Below are 15,035 nucleotides of genomic sequence, written 5' to 3' on the forward strand. Positions count from 1 at the left end.
ACAGTTACTGCTAGAGTTGATTGATCTGACCCCTCCAAATCTTGTGTTGAAATTGGATCTCCATTGTGGGAGGCAGAGCCTATTGGGAGAATTTGGGTCATGGGACCAGGTTCCTCATTAATAGATTCATCTCCTCCTTGAGACTAGGGGTAGGTGAGTTCTCACTCTATTAGTTCCCAAGATAACTAGTTGTTAAAAAGAGCCAGACACCTCCCCTTTCTCTCTTGCCATGTGATCCCTGTACATGCCAGCTCCCCTTCGCCTTCTGCCATGAGTGGAAGTAGCCTATGACTCTTGCCAGATGCAGATGCCCAATCTTGAACTTTTCCAGACATCAGAATCATGAGCCAAATAAACCTCTTTAAAAAAATTTTTTTTAACCCAGCCTCAAGTATTCCCTTACAGCAACACGAATGAACTAAGACAGCACCCCAGGACTCCTGTCTTGCCTGTGACAAGACAGACTGCCAACACTGAAGGGATACCACTAAGAACAAATCTGGCAGAAATCTACCAAGCTCCCCTCATTCCCATTCTCTGCAAGACAAAGTTCAAAATTCTCAACCTGGGCATTCTAGATCCTTCACAATCTGGCCTACGCTTCCTTTTTAGCACCAGTTTCCTCTACTTACTTTTATTTTTGCTTCTGCCTTTAACTAGTCACTATTTTCCACATGGGTAGATGTTCCTGCACTTCAATGTCTTTGCTCATAATGCTGCCTCTGTGTGACGTTTCATCCCAGAATCTTTACCCGTTTAAAATTCATTTCAAATGTCCACATAGTCATATATTCATTAATGAGTATTTATTGTCTAGTGATTGCCACTCTACTGTTCTGGGCACTGGTGACACAGATATCAATCAGAAACAAGAAAACAAGAAAAAAAAAATCCACACTCATGAGTAGCTGTCGAAAGTAGATGATGTTTCCCCAAAGGAAGTGTTTTCTCCTTCCCTGATTCCCAGGAGGAAGTCATTGCTCGCTTTTCTGAAGAAGACCCACACACATTGATTTTGCTGCACTACCAAAATTCTTTTTACTCCAAACCTCAAATTAGAGCTATTTAGCCCATCCTAGAGTTTCAGAGTAAAAAATCTTCAGCATCATCCTACTGCCTATAAAGAAAAGTCAACTGGTCCATTCTCAACAGAGCATATCACCCTACAAAGAAGGGTTAACCCTTGAATATGGATTCTATTTACCTAGGCACCTTATTTTAATTATAGGTAACTTCCTAAAAATCCAAAAGTGAAATATATACTAAGTACTATGTGTATCTAATTTATTTTATTCCCCTTTGGAATCCTCTTAAAGGTATTTCAAAATACCCTCTCCCTGCCCCTCTTCACTGTCTTTTCCTGCATTTCTGCCCTGGCTCATCCAAAGGCAAGTGTCACTAACCCTTCTTGATTTTTAAGGAAGTGATGGTTACTGCCACTAATGTTCTTCCAGGTGGGTGATTTTCCAGTCTTCTTAATTTTTCCTCCAAAAGAGAAGACACGGTGGCCACAAGAATGCATCTTACAGGCCTCCAGCTATAGGGAGAGTTATTGACCTAGAGACTCAGTCGCTGAGCCTTGAAATGCAACACAGTGTTTTCATTGAGACCAAAACTCCTCAGGGCTGCTCTGTGCCAACTTTGGACTGGACCAGGGCTATAAAATTAAAGAGGTGCCAAAAAACTCAATAATTATTATAGATAGTATTTAATCAAAATTAATGCAAACATTCTATAATGAAAAAATATTAAAATTTAAAATAAAGGTTGGTATTACTAATTTTCCTTTTGTTTAAGTTGACACTTGGCTCTGCAAGGATGCAGAGTGCAGCAGGGATGCTATGTTCCTGGGAGACACAGGACACTGTGTCGCCTGACTTTGGCGCAAGGACTTTCAGCTTTGCTGAAACTCCCTTAGATAGCATAGTAGTCTTGTACATTTCCACCCCACCTTCTCTTGTCTATTTCATTCCAAGTCAGACTTGCATAGGGGTCTATTATCTTGGCCTTCCATGATTCTACCCATATCTGCACAGGCATTTCTCCTAATAAAATGCTTGCACATTTAATCCTCTCTTTGTGTCTCCTTCTTAAAGAACCCAGACTAACACAAAAATAGAAGAATTACTTCTTACCTTAAGGGTAGGATTGAAATAACATTTACTACCCAAGCGGGGCCTGGCAACCTGCCTGTCTGAAGGGGCCAATATTCTCTGTCTTTACTTATCCATATAGAGGGAGACATTTCTGAGTCAGGGTCCAAGCTCTGAGATAAATGTGTGTGTGTTGGGGGTGGGGGGTGGGTAGTGCAGAGACATACAAAACACACATATATGTATGTATGTACATATGTACAGTACATACAAGTTTCAAATGGTAATGTCTTCTTGGAAATTTAAGACTTTTTAAAGCAGAGTTTTGGTGTTTTGTTTGCTGATGAATGGACTGCATTTCTCAGCTAGGACTATATACCACGAATATCTAGATTAATCACTAGTTTATCACTAGCATAAGGATTTTACTTTTAAAATATTAGTGCTACAAAGAAGAGACTACAGGTGAGCAACATCGAAGAGATTCTTTTGTATTGTATTTTAAATGACTTGGATATATATGGTTTGTCCATGACCTCTTAGAAGCTGTTGGCCACTCTTTGGTGTTAAGGTTGGCCCTGGACATAACTGCTTGTCATTGATACAGACTTCAGAGGCCTTGAGTGTGTGTTGAGCCACTGAGGTAAAGGGAATTTCCTCAATGAATGCTTCTAAAGGAATGAGGCTGAGACAGAGATTTTTAGTTGCCTTCCTATATTCAGTTCCTATTCCCTGCCTTCCAAGCAGAATCCCTCTCCAGCTCTTCACTCTTCCCACTAGCCTCATGTGCTCCAGGAGAAGGAAAGCCCATTCTCAAGTCCAGGAGTGATTTTGCCATGATGTTCAGAAATGGACGTAAGACTCAATACAGGGCAATTTTATCTAAAGAAAAGTTTAAAGTTCTAGAACTCTCTAAAAAAGTTCTTCTTTGTTCTTCTGGAAAACTGTCTGGAAGTGACTCTATTCTTTCTCTAGACATTGCCAAATATGGATATGAGAGCCCAACCTGGAAACAGACTGAGATAGAAACCAATCCGAAGAGAAAGGTAGTGTCAAGAGAGTAAGAATGGAGCTGGAGTCACACCTTATGCAAATTTTGAAACCTATCTTTCCTCTATGCTTCCAGATATGTAAACCAATAAGTGTGTTTAATGCAAATTGAGTTGAGTTTTGTGTTGCTTTCACTCAAGAGCTTTCCAAATATTACAGAGAACCTCACCTTATAAAAGAATAAAACACTTTCTTGAACTAAGACAGGGAGAAACTCAATGGAAGTAAACATTGGAATTTTTCAGTCTCTAAAAAGAAGATTTAATCAGATTCAAAGAATGATATTGACTCATAAAGGAGGGATAAAGGTTTTCTATCTCTCCTTCAGAACAATTTTTGTGGGAGAGTAAATGAAAAATGAAGAGTGACATTTTGATTGAGCTGGAGGGAGAGAGCAGTTTCCTTTTGAGAAAAGTTGTAAGCTTTCAGGCCAGGCTCAACAGACATGAAAAGGGAGAGGAGATAGTCTTCGGACAGTGCTTCTTTTAAAAATAGAAAAGGAGGCATTGCAGCCATTACTCTAGCAGCATGGGAGACTCAGATCCAAAGAGACCTAGCAAAGAAAAGACTTCTTATGGTTGAAAGGATAAATACATCATACCTCTATCCTCTTCTGAGTTCTAAGCCAACTGAGAAAATGAAACAGAAATTAATTATAAGTACAAAAATATTAGTGTTATTGCTAAATTCTCCAGATTGCAGAATACAGCTTTAAGCTTGGCCACACATTCTTTTTATTATATTCCTGCTCCACACCCTAAGTAATTAAACTTACATACTCAAGCACAGGACGTGCATCTGGGTAAATTAACGTGTTCTACCGTCCCATTCCCTCTCTTGCAGGGACGGAACTTGCCTCTTGCAAGGTTTGTTACAAGGAAGAACAGAACAAAAACTACACTCATTACTCTCAAGACAGCTCCTCAAGAGATAATGAGACTTAGGTATTGGAAAGAGTGTTACTATTAATCACCTTAACCTTGCCTACATGAGAAGGGGGAACCAAAGGATGTCAGACTCCCAACATCCCATTAATGAGCTCAATCATTCTTCCCCCTATGTAGGAAGGTCTAGAGGAATGGCCAGGGAGCCTATAAGTGCTATTCTAACAATGCCTCTGAGGTCAATATTTCCTCATGGACAATAGAGGACAGGATGATCCTGTTCCCCTAACAGGAGACAAGAATTCAAGGTGCACCAACTGGCATGACTCAATTCCAGAGGGAGCCCACATCCAGTGTACTATTAAGAGATGCTTCTTAAAGCTGTAAAAGAGGGCACATGGTAAAGAGCATTGGGAAATCAGCTCTTGAATATCAAGATAGGCATGTCAGGTAGATGTAGATAGATAGAGCCAAATTCAGCCAAGGAGACTGGGAAGCTCAGTGTAGAAAATGTCAAACATGACCACGTGTATTTCAAGATGACAAGACTTAACTTATTTCAAGATGACAAGACTCTTCCTTTTGAGGTAAAATTACATTCACTTACAGGCTTTCAACTAATATTTCCAGAGTATTTCTACTGTTTCAATGATTTCATTAGAAAATACTAGATTTTCTTAAATATCTATTGAGTTTTGTCCTATATTATATTTTTGACTGAAGCAAGGATAGGAGTTGGGTGGTGACTTCTGACTAAGGAAGGTGAGAGTAACAGATTTGTGTGAAGGGTAGAAGCTTTCCTAGACCCAGCACTCATTAACTTCACATATCTCAGGGTAGAAGCATCCTCATGTAGAATCTAGAGGAATATGATAGGAAACAAGATATTGGGCCCGTAAAGGAAGGCTAATTCTATATATGGCAGAAAAGAACACGGTCAATTTATGAAACAGGCTCGCATTTCTGGAGATCGGCAAGACCTACTTGAAAGGAACAGGAGAAAAAGAAAAATGAAGGAGAAAAAGAAAAATGAAACCTAGCAGTGCAAGTTATGATGGGGAAGACTGTTTCTGCTGCTATTGAAGGAACAGGTGATACTCAACATGTGGACAATTTGAAAGCTGAAGAAAGACAAAGTGCAAAGGAGTAGGGAATACAGGGCCTCACTAGACCCTGAGGTCATACGTTTTATTGTCATCAGCAACCATGTGAGTCCAGGATCTGCTAAGTGTGTCTTTTCAGCTGAGACAAATGTGGGGACAAGGTAGGACCTACCTAGGGAAACTAAAGTCTTTTGGAGCAGGAAGCAGTAGCAGCAACCACTGTAGCACTGGGTTACAACTGGGTTATTTTCAAGGTAGCCTCTCCTCCCAATGATTAAGACTGGTCTCTATGAGATGATCTTCCCTGGACTCCTCTAACTCACTGAACGTGCAGTGATATTTTCCAACTTTCTGAGGCATAACCAGCTATAGACTAGCCCATTGTGTCAACAGCAGCAGCTTCACAAATATTTATTGGGCACCTACTGTGTGCTAGGCCCTATGAAAGTGCTTTCATGTGATCTGATTTACTTCATCATCATCATTACTCCCAGACATGGTTATCTTACAAAGGAGGCAACTGAGACCTGGAGAGAATAAGAGATGCATTCAGGGTCACACTGCCTCAAATGGCAAACCTAGGACTCGAACCCTGGTTTCTTGACTTCAAATCCAGCACTCTTTCCCTTCAGCACTTTGTTCTGTTCCCACACTCTTCCAGCAATAGTCTCAAGTGCCTTTACCACACCCCAACAACTCACTTCAATTCAGAAACACAGCATGAAACTAGAATTATTTGTTTGGTGTATTACTTGCTAGGGCTGCCATAACAAAGTACCACAGACTGGGTGGCTTAAGAAACAGATATCTATTTCCTCACAGTTCTGGTGCTGGAAGTCCACAGTCAAGGTGCCAGGAGGGTAGGCTTCTCCTGAAGCCTCTCTCCCTGGCCTTGGATGGACATTTTCTCTCAGTATCTCCATCCCTCTGTGCATATCTTTGTCCAAATCTCCTCTTCTTATAGGACACCATTCAAATTAGATTAGGGCTTACCCTAATAATCCCATTTTATTTTAATCACCTCTTTAAAGAGCCTGTCTCCTAACACAGTCACATGTTGAGGTACTGTTAGGTAAGTCTTCAACAGGTGAAATGAGGGAGGCTACAACTCAGACCACAACACTTAGGTAAAATATGATTTCAACTGTATGATGGTGCTTTCAGTTTGCAAAGCACTTTCCAACTCATTACTCCATCTGATCCTTCAAAACATCCCCATTGGATGAGGAGAAAACCAAGAATTGGAAAGAATGTTAGTTGTGCAGTATCACAAAGCTAGCAAGAGGCCCATGTGGAATTCTTGCCCAGGTTTGTTGGTTTGCTTCTCACCACAGTCTAGTGGGCACCCCATACCTCCACATTGTCTCTGTAGAATTATTTCTATAAATTAGAACTTGACTAAGACAACAGATGGCATCATGCCCAATGCATACATTCAGAATGAAAACATCCAACAGATGCCAGAGTTAACCTCAGAAGAGGTTATGGAGACAGATGAGAATGACCATTTGGTGTCCTCTATGCAACAAGCATCATAAATTTATCCAGAGCCCCCAGAAGTTTTGTAAGGACCCTGTTGAGGGGCGGAGTTAGGAACCAGCAGGGTGATGTGGGGGCTGATGCCAGAGCCTTGTGGCAGACCCCGTCAGTGTCTGTGCAGAATCTGTTCTCTGTCCTCTCTTCCTTCTAATGGTGCCATGATTTGTTCAGATTGTTGGAAAGATCTATTGACCTTCAGGTGAGTGGCCTGTACTCCATCCCCAGTTGGGGATGAATCGTGATTACTTGTTTATGACAGAGTTGGAGGTGGCCACGTGACAAATTCTGGCAGTGGGATGGCCCCAGATGTTTACTGGATAGATCTTCTGGAAAAGCTTTGCTTTCCTGCTAATGGCGCAGATTTGTCTGATATGGGCCTTCTGCTTATTTGACCTTCCCTCTTCCTCCTGCCTGGAATGTAGACATGATGCCACCAGGAACAGTAGCCAGTGTATAATCACAAGGTGGCACAAGTGAGGAGAAAAGCCACCCATCTCAGGATGGCAGAGAAGAAAGGCGAAGGAGTTGCATCTCTGAGGACTTCACTGGGCAACGTCCCTCCCAGACTACTCACCTTTGGGGTTCATGCAATGCGAGGAGCATGAATGTTTTTCTGCCACTGTGGTTTGGTTTTTTGCTTGGCTGCTTCTATTGTTTTCTAGTACTATCTAAAAGGAAACCTAGACTCTGAAGGGTGATTCTCAGTGCTCACATCTCCATCTACAAAGCCTGGGCTGAGCGAAAGAGCTGGCTCTGGGTTCTGGCCATTCAGGCTCCGTTGATGCTTTCTTTATATAAGAACATTCTGGCCAGGCGCAGTGGCTCACACCTGTAATACCAGCACTTTGGGAGGCTGAGGAGGGCCTATCATGAGGTCAAGAGATTGAGACCATCCTGGCCAACAACGTGAAACCCCGTCTTTACTAAAAATACAAAAATTAGCTGGGCATGGTGGCACGCGCCTGTAGTCCCAGCTACTTCAGACGCTGAGACAGAAGAATCCCTTGAACTGAGGAGGTGGAGGTTGTAGTGAGCTGAGATTGAACCACGGCACTCCAGCCTGGCAACAGAGCAAGACTCCGTTAAAAAAAAAAAAAGAAAGAAAGAAAGAAAGAAAAGAAAGAAAGGATGTTCTACTAATGTGGATGCTGTTGGATGCTGTGTTTTGTGTTGACTGACTCAGCGATGGTAAGGCTCCACCTTCCCAGCATCAGCACAGGGCTCAGTGAACTGGTTTCAGACTGAAAGGTGGAGAAGTCAGCACTGCCCAGGGACTCATGGGAATAGCCAGATAACCAAGAACTAAACACAAGGCATTACCCAATCATCTCAGCAAAGGTATGACAAAGGGCAGGGAGATCACATTTAGTAAACACCTACTACAAGCTTTGTTCAGTATTTTCATGCATTCGACAAATATTAGTGACTGCCAAGTATGTACCAAGCATTACTGCAGCCATGGAGGTCACAGGCAAGACATAACACCAACAAAAATCCTTATCCTAGCTTATATGCAGGTCAGAAGAGGTAAACCATAAACATCCAAACAAGTTTGATATTCAAATACATATATGCACACACACATAAACACATGTATATATTAGATATTGATAATGTTTAGAGGTTGGCAGTACTGTGGCAAAAACACTATAAGGAAGGGAGATGAGGTGTTGGGTAACGCTTCCCCTGCTGTGTTCTCATTGGCTTCAGCCTGCTCATCTGTGAAATGAAGGGCTTCCACCAGGTTTCCTTCATCTCTGGAATTCTTTGTGACTATAACACACTTCATCTGCTTATGGACTGGCTCATTCTTAAATGCTTTCTAAAGCATTTGAATGAACTCTCATGAAAGAATCGCATTCATTTTAGGCTTTAATTCAAACTCACTTTTTAATGGCTTCTCTTCTTAGTGGTTCTTGTTGACATCATTTTCTTCTTTCTAGGACTATTTACAGTTGTAGTTGTATACGTATGCAATTATTTAATTATATTTTATTAGTTAGTCAAGATCTGTCATCCTCATTGTCTATTTACGCTCCCTATTAAATCCCAATGTTTAATGCAGCACTTGGTGCTTACTACATGCTCAATAAAAGTATGGTTTAGGCTGGGCACGGTGGCTCATGCCTGTAATCCCAGCACTTTGGGAGGCCAAGGCAGGTGGATCACCCGAGGTCAGGAGTTCGAGACGAGCCTGGCCAACATGGTGAAACCCTGTCTCTACCAAAAATACAAAAATTAGCTGGGTGTGGTGGTGCACACCTGTAATCCCAGGTACTCAGGAGGCTGAGGCAGGAGAATCACTTGAACCCAGGAGGCAGAGGTTGCAGTGAGCCAAGATTATGCCACTGTACTCCAGCCTGGGTGACAGAATGAGACTCTGTCTAAAAAAAAAAAAAAAAATTATAGTTTAATGAATGAATGAATGAATAAATACATTCTATGTTATCTATACTGCTTTAATTTTAAAGACATTTAATGTTTTTCTCTTCTTCAACATTCCCTTTTTCAGCTTCTCATTGATATTTTCCAAATAGCTCTTTTCAAAATGCATGCTTTCAAACCCAGAGGACCTAGAACATATTTCGTTCATTTTCTAGACAAAGTAAATTTTGTTATATACTATGCAATGTGTGAGCTACCGTGGAGGTAATGAACTTGTATATGGTAAACTCTGAGGATGTTTCATTACCAGGGAGAAAATGGCCTGTGAGTGGACACACAGAAATGTGCACACACAAGCATACACAAATACAAACTTCCTTTCCAAATTATAAACAGGAGGGTGAGTGTAGATGCCTGATTTGGGTCCTGCCTCAGGCATGGGGCTGTCTTTCTGCAGCCAACCTATGGGCATTTCTTTGAGGCTCCTCAAGAGTGTGTACTCATAAGGGACGGTCCTGAAGTGGGGATGCCCTGAGATTTTGTAGAGATAATGTTGCCTACAAGAACAGCTAGAGGCATTAAATGGCAGGGGATTTTTGGACAGCATGGAGTCATTACATCTGGGAAGAATAAACAAGAGATCAGTCATTTGGTAATTGGTGTCACAAGGACATGTGGCCAAAATCCTGCTGTCCTAGTCAGTCTTATATTCATTATTTATATATCTTTTTTAAAAGTCGTTTATAATTCATATACTTGTGTACCAAAAGGGTACACTGTTCCACAATTTGGGTTAGGCCATTTTCAGCAAATGCTCCAGTCATATTAGAATACCAGAGAACCACTCTGGGTATTGTTCCATGGAGGTTTCTGGACCTGGTAGCTCCTGTCTGTCAGAATCAAGCTCTGGTGGCTTGAAAGGCTGATGCCATTGGCCTTTCTCCATCCAATCCCCTTATAAGATGATGTTTTTATTCTAACAGGTGGGTTGCAAGACAAAAGCAACTAGCATAACATCTGGTAGAAAGCAAGAAACTCAGATCCTTGTGCTTTTCTGATCACAAAGGCAAAAATCAAACAACAACCATAAAACACCAGAATTATCAGTGCTATCATTCCCTGTTAACAAGAAAACTAGGGGCACAGGAAAGGCAAACCTTTTCCTGGCAGCAACTTTTAAGAGGCAATGATCACAGATATCTTTATGTAAGGGATGTGGAACAATGGAAGGAATACTGTCTTCATAGCATTTTTATAGAAAGTATAGAAACATGCTTTATTTGGTCATTTCTTATATGGCCCCTCGATAAAAGAAAATGACATCCTCTTAAATAGCCATTCCCTGGTGGCAGTTTTACAGGTGTGAGAGTAATGGCATTTAGACCTGAAGCTTTTGGTGATCTGACTTGATACAGGACTAGGTTGCTGATATTGATGTAGAAGACATGAGGCCGCACTGCTGTCTCAAATATTGTTTGTTTCCTCGGCAGGGCTGGGGACAAGAGTTGGTTCACGAATTCCAGACAGAGGGGTCAGGGAGGGATCTGGACTACGCAAACTGAGCCCTCTCTTGGGCAGTCCTCACTCCGTGGACTTCTTTTCTCTCTCTTTTCTTCTCTTAGCCTTTTAACTCTCCAGCATCTTTTCTTTTAACCTTCTCCTTTGCCTAGGCACATCATCGCTCCAAAGGCAATGCCGTGAAAAGTCACTGCTACATGTGCTGGAATCTTGCTGCAAAGCCGGCACCTTCTGAGGTCTGAACTGGCTCTGTGTGTGGAGTATGGAGCCCATTGTTACTGGGCAAAATAATTCAAGTTTACCATGTTTATTACAATCACTGTTTCTCTCCAACTATCGCAAAAGAGAAACTGGAAATGAGTGAGTCTCAGTAAGTCAGATAGTCCTTAAACTGGCAAATTGTGTCCCTAAAAAGATACACTGAAGTTATAACCCCTAGTACTTGTGAAGGTGACTTTATATGGAAATGTAACAAAGTCAAGATAAGGTCGTAGTGGATTAAGGTGGACCCAATTAAGGTGTCCTTACAAGAGAGGAATTTGGACACAGACACACAGGGAGGATGCTGTGTGAAGACAGAGGCAAAGACTGGAGTGATACAGCTACAAGTCAAGGAAGGCCAAGGATTGCTGGTGACCACCAGAAACTGGAGGAGGCCAAAAAGGATCCTCCCCTAGAGCCTTCAGAGGGAACATGGGTTGGCAGACTTATTTCAGACTTCTAGCTTCCTGCACCAAGAGAGTATAAATTTCAGTTATGTGAAGCCACCGAGTTTGGGGTACTTTGTTACAGCAGTGCTAGCAAGCTCCTACAATCCCCTTATAGCACTTTAAGTATAAGAGATGTCTAAGTGGGGAAGCTGAAAGCATCAGAGATTGGACAGAATTTACTTTTTGCAAGCCCATGACTGTTTGGAGATCAGCATGAACTCATAAATGTAATGCTATTAGTAACAGTAATGATATAACCTCATCAAATGCACAAGGAGCCCATGCTCTGCCATTGGAAGATTTTCACTGTTCCATGTCCTGCCATGAGGACAGAGCAGATTTGCCTTAGAAAGGGCGGCCTCCTTATGCTTCACTGCACCAGGAAGGAATCAGGAGAGTGTTACCTAACACTTACCTTTCAAGGACATCCTGAAGATTCATATCTCTGTAATATGTGTCCAAGAAATTGGAGCTTTCTGGAGAGTTGTCACTAGCTAAATATAAAGTCTGTTATTATCCTCGCCAAACCTTGGCAATTCTTTGTCACTTTTCTTTTGAAAAGAAAATTATACTTACCTAAAGCATTTCATTACCACCTGAACCGTCTGTTCCATATAAATTTAGAAACCTAAACTTATATAACCCCACGGCCAAATGTGTTGGAGTTAGGAGCCCAGGGCACCTGTAATATTGCAATTACAGAAAATACATTTTGGCATGTGGTCTTGCATTGACTGTTCAGTCTCAGCTCTGAATCATCTCTGTTTAGAGAGGCCCCTTCAAACTGTTTTGTGGGGTGGTTTGCCTACATTTGTCTATGTTGCCCACAGTAGTTTATGCCAGGTAGATCTTACAGACTTACTAACTGAGAATTATATCACCATCTACCTGAATATTTGGGATTCCTTCTTTACATATGAAAAGCAAAGTCCTGTTTAAGGAGGCATGGTTGCTCCAAGTCAGTCATTTTTGATTAGCTAAGCATGTCCATGGATATGTGGCTGAAGAGCAGGAAAGCCCCCTGGACACTGCAAGTCCCCTTCTTGTAGCACTTTCAGAGTCCATTGAACAGCATCAGCAAGGTTGTGTCTTTCTTTTAAGCTCATGTGTCAGTTTCCCCCAGTCTCTAATCTCTTTGTGCAAGGGTGTGGATCTAGATGACAATATCGACCCTATCCTTGGCACATGCATTGTTGCCTCAATTTCCTTGTATATGAAGTGGGCAAGTAATACCTAGCTCATGATTACTGTGTGAATTAAGTGATCTAATTCTGTTAAAGAAGTTAACCTGATTCCTTTTACACAGTAGGTGTTTGATAAATGTTAGGTATTAGAAGAAAGAGGAAGTGATGGAGGAGGAAAAGGAAGAAGGAGGAGGAGAAAGAAGAGAAGCAGGAGGAGGGTATTATTATCAGTGGAGGTAGCAGTAATGCTTTTTGTAGGTTACCTTGGTGAGACATGGCTAGCAGCAGAGAATGCAGTACAGGTAACAAATTGGACACAGATTAAAGTCTTTTTGTTGAATTTTTGGGATGTATCTAGAATGTCAGTCAACTGACAACAAGCTTACCAGTCACTTTCAACTGTACCAGTTATCCCAAGTAAAAAACTGAATGGTATCAGGACTATGTGTGGCCAGAAGTCATGTTGCAACTGCCATACCTGTCATTCACTTTAATAGGCAGAATAATGGCCTCCTAAAGATGTCCATGTCCTAATTCCAGGAATCTGTAAATATGTCATGTTATATGGCAAACAGGAATTATGGTAGAAGATGGAATTAAGGTTGGCAATCATCCAATCTTAAAATAGGGAAAGTATTGTACACTATGCAGATGGGCCATGTGTAATCACAAGGATCCTTAAATGTGGAAGAAAGAGGCACAAAAGTCAACCCAGAGTGATGCAATGTGAAAAAGACTTGATTGATGACTGTTGGCTTTGAAGATGGGAGGGGCCCATGAGCCAAGGAATGTGGACAGCCTCTAGGAGATGGAAAAGGTGAGGAAATAGTTAACCCCTATTATCTCCTTAAAGGAACTCAGTTCTACTGACACATTTGTTTGAGCCCTGGGAAACTCATTTTGTACTTCCAACTTCCAGACATGTAAGACAATACATTTGTGTTGTTGTAAGCCACTACATTTGTGGTAATTTGTTATAGCAGCCATAGGAAACTGATCTATCCATCAATAATCAGACTGAACTACATCCCAGCCAACCCCAAGCCCAGGGCTGTGATCTCTCAGTAAGCTCAAGAGTAGCTCATCAAAAAATTATCCTCGTCAGTAAGGAAATAGCAGGGCTTCTAAACGGAGCCAAGTTCTTGATGGGGTGGGCAGATGAGGAACAAAGCTTGAAGACAGAAGAATGAGTATGTGACCCTTTCTCTCCCCTTGAACTCTCTAGATCCCCTTTCTTCCTGCCAATACCCCAAGAGCTCTCCTGTTCCCCTCCTTTGGAGGCTACTTCAATTTGTTTGAGTGAAAAATCCTAAAAATTCTGGGAATGTGAGCACCAGGAATGTCCCTGGAGCTGAGTCTGAGCCCTGCATCTGTGGACTCTCATTGCATGGAAAGGTTTAGAGAAAGGTTCATCTTACTGATTTCAGGGGACGTTGGAGGATATCCCCATTAATGCCTAAACCTCATTTCAGATATTAGATAGGAGAATATTTTACAAATTATCATGCAAATGTAGGTGTTGTTGGCATTGTTGAAGGCTTAAGTATTATTAAGTGGTATTATTATTATAATATTAGCATAGAATGTGGGAGAATTAAGGGGATTATGTATTATATTAATTAGCAACAATTTATGTTTCAGAAATACTCTTAATTATTAAAATCTCTGTCTTGGGGGAAATCAGTTAACACCAGGTTATAAAATAACTACATGGTATGACCCTTTTTCTGCATTTAGTAGTTCTGTTTTAGAAGCATGTTTATCTTATTTTATACTGGGATTCTATACAATTAATTGTGAGTTTGACCTCAATGGAACATTTTAAAAGTAAGGTTATTCTTATGGGAAATTCAGCAGGAGGTGTATACATAAAAGCGAACCGAACACAAATTCCTTTGTAATGAACAATCTTTCAGAACCTCTTCCTTCATTCCCATCCCCTCTTTCCCTTATACCTACCCACACCTCATCCCACTGCTATTGCAAACTTTATAGTGACTATGACAATATTTTTGAGAGGTTCCTATACAACATAATAGTGCATACTGTTTGGATAAATCAACAAGCATCTGCAGATCACTTATCTTAATTTTGCCATTCCATGGACAATACTTACCGAACTACTGCACATCAGGTAGTACATGTAAAATATCCGTGTAGCCTGCTGGAGTAAAGGGTAAAGGCAGCTCCCAGGGAAAGAAGACCACTCTAGAAGCTATAACTACCTCAAGTCCCACCTAGCTGTCCCTGGGACAAAGGTGATTAATATCTTGGAACATCTTTAACCATCTGGGGCACATCACATACCCTAGTTGGAAAGATCCAGGATAAACAGTAAAAAGTAAGATCATGGAAAAGTTTTATGGCATAGTAGTTACCCAGTGGGTTCTGAAGTCAAGTCTAACTTCTTCTATTGTTAGTTCTGTGGCCATGGGCAATACACTTACTGATCTCTAACTCAGCTGTATTATTTGCAAAATGTGGATGTGAGGCATGGCACCTATTTCTAGAGTTGCTATGAGGGTTACAGCAACTTAGAACAGTGCTTAGAATAGTGCCTGGTATACAG

The sequence above is a fragment of the Papio anubis genome, chromosome 14 (assembly GCF_008728515.1).
Source record: "Papio anubis isolate 15944 chromosome 14, Panubis1.0, whole genome shotgun sequence".
NCBI classification, from domain to species: Eukaryota; Metazoa; Chordata; class Mammalia; order Primates; family Cercopithecidae; genus Papio; species Papio anubis.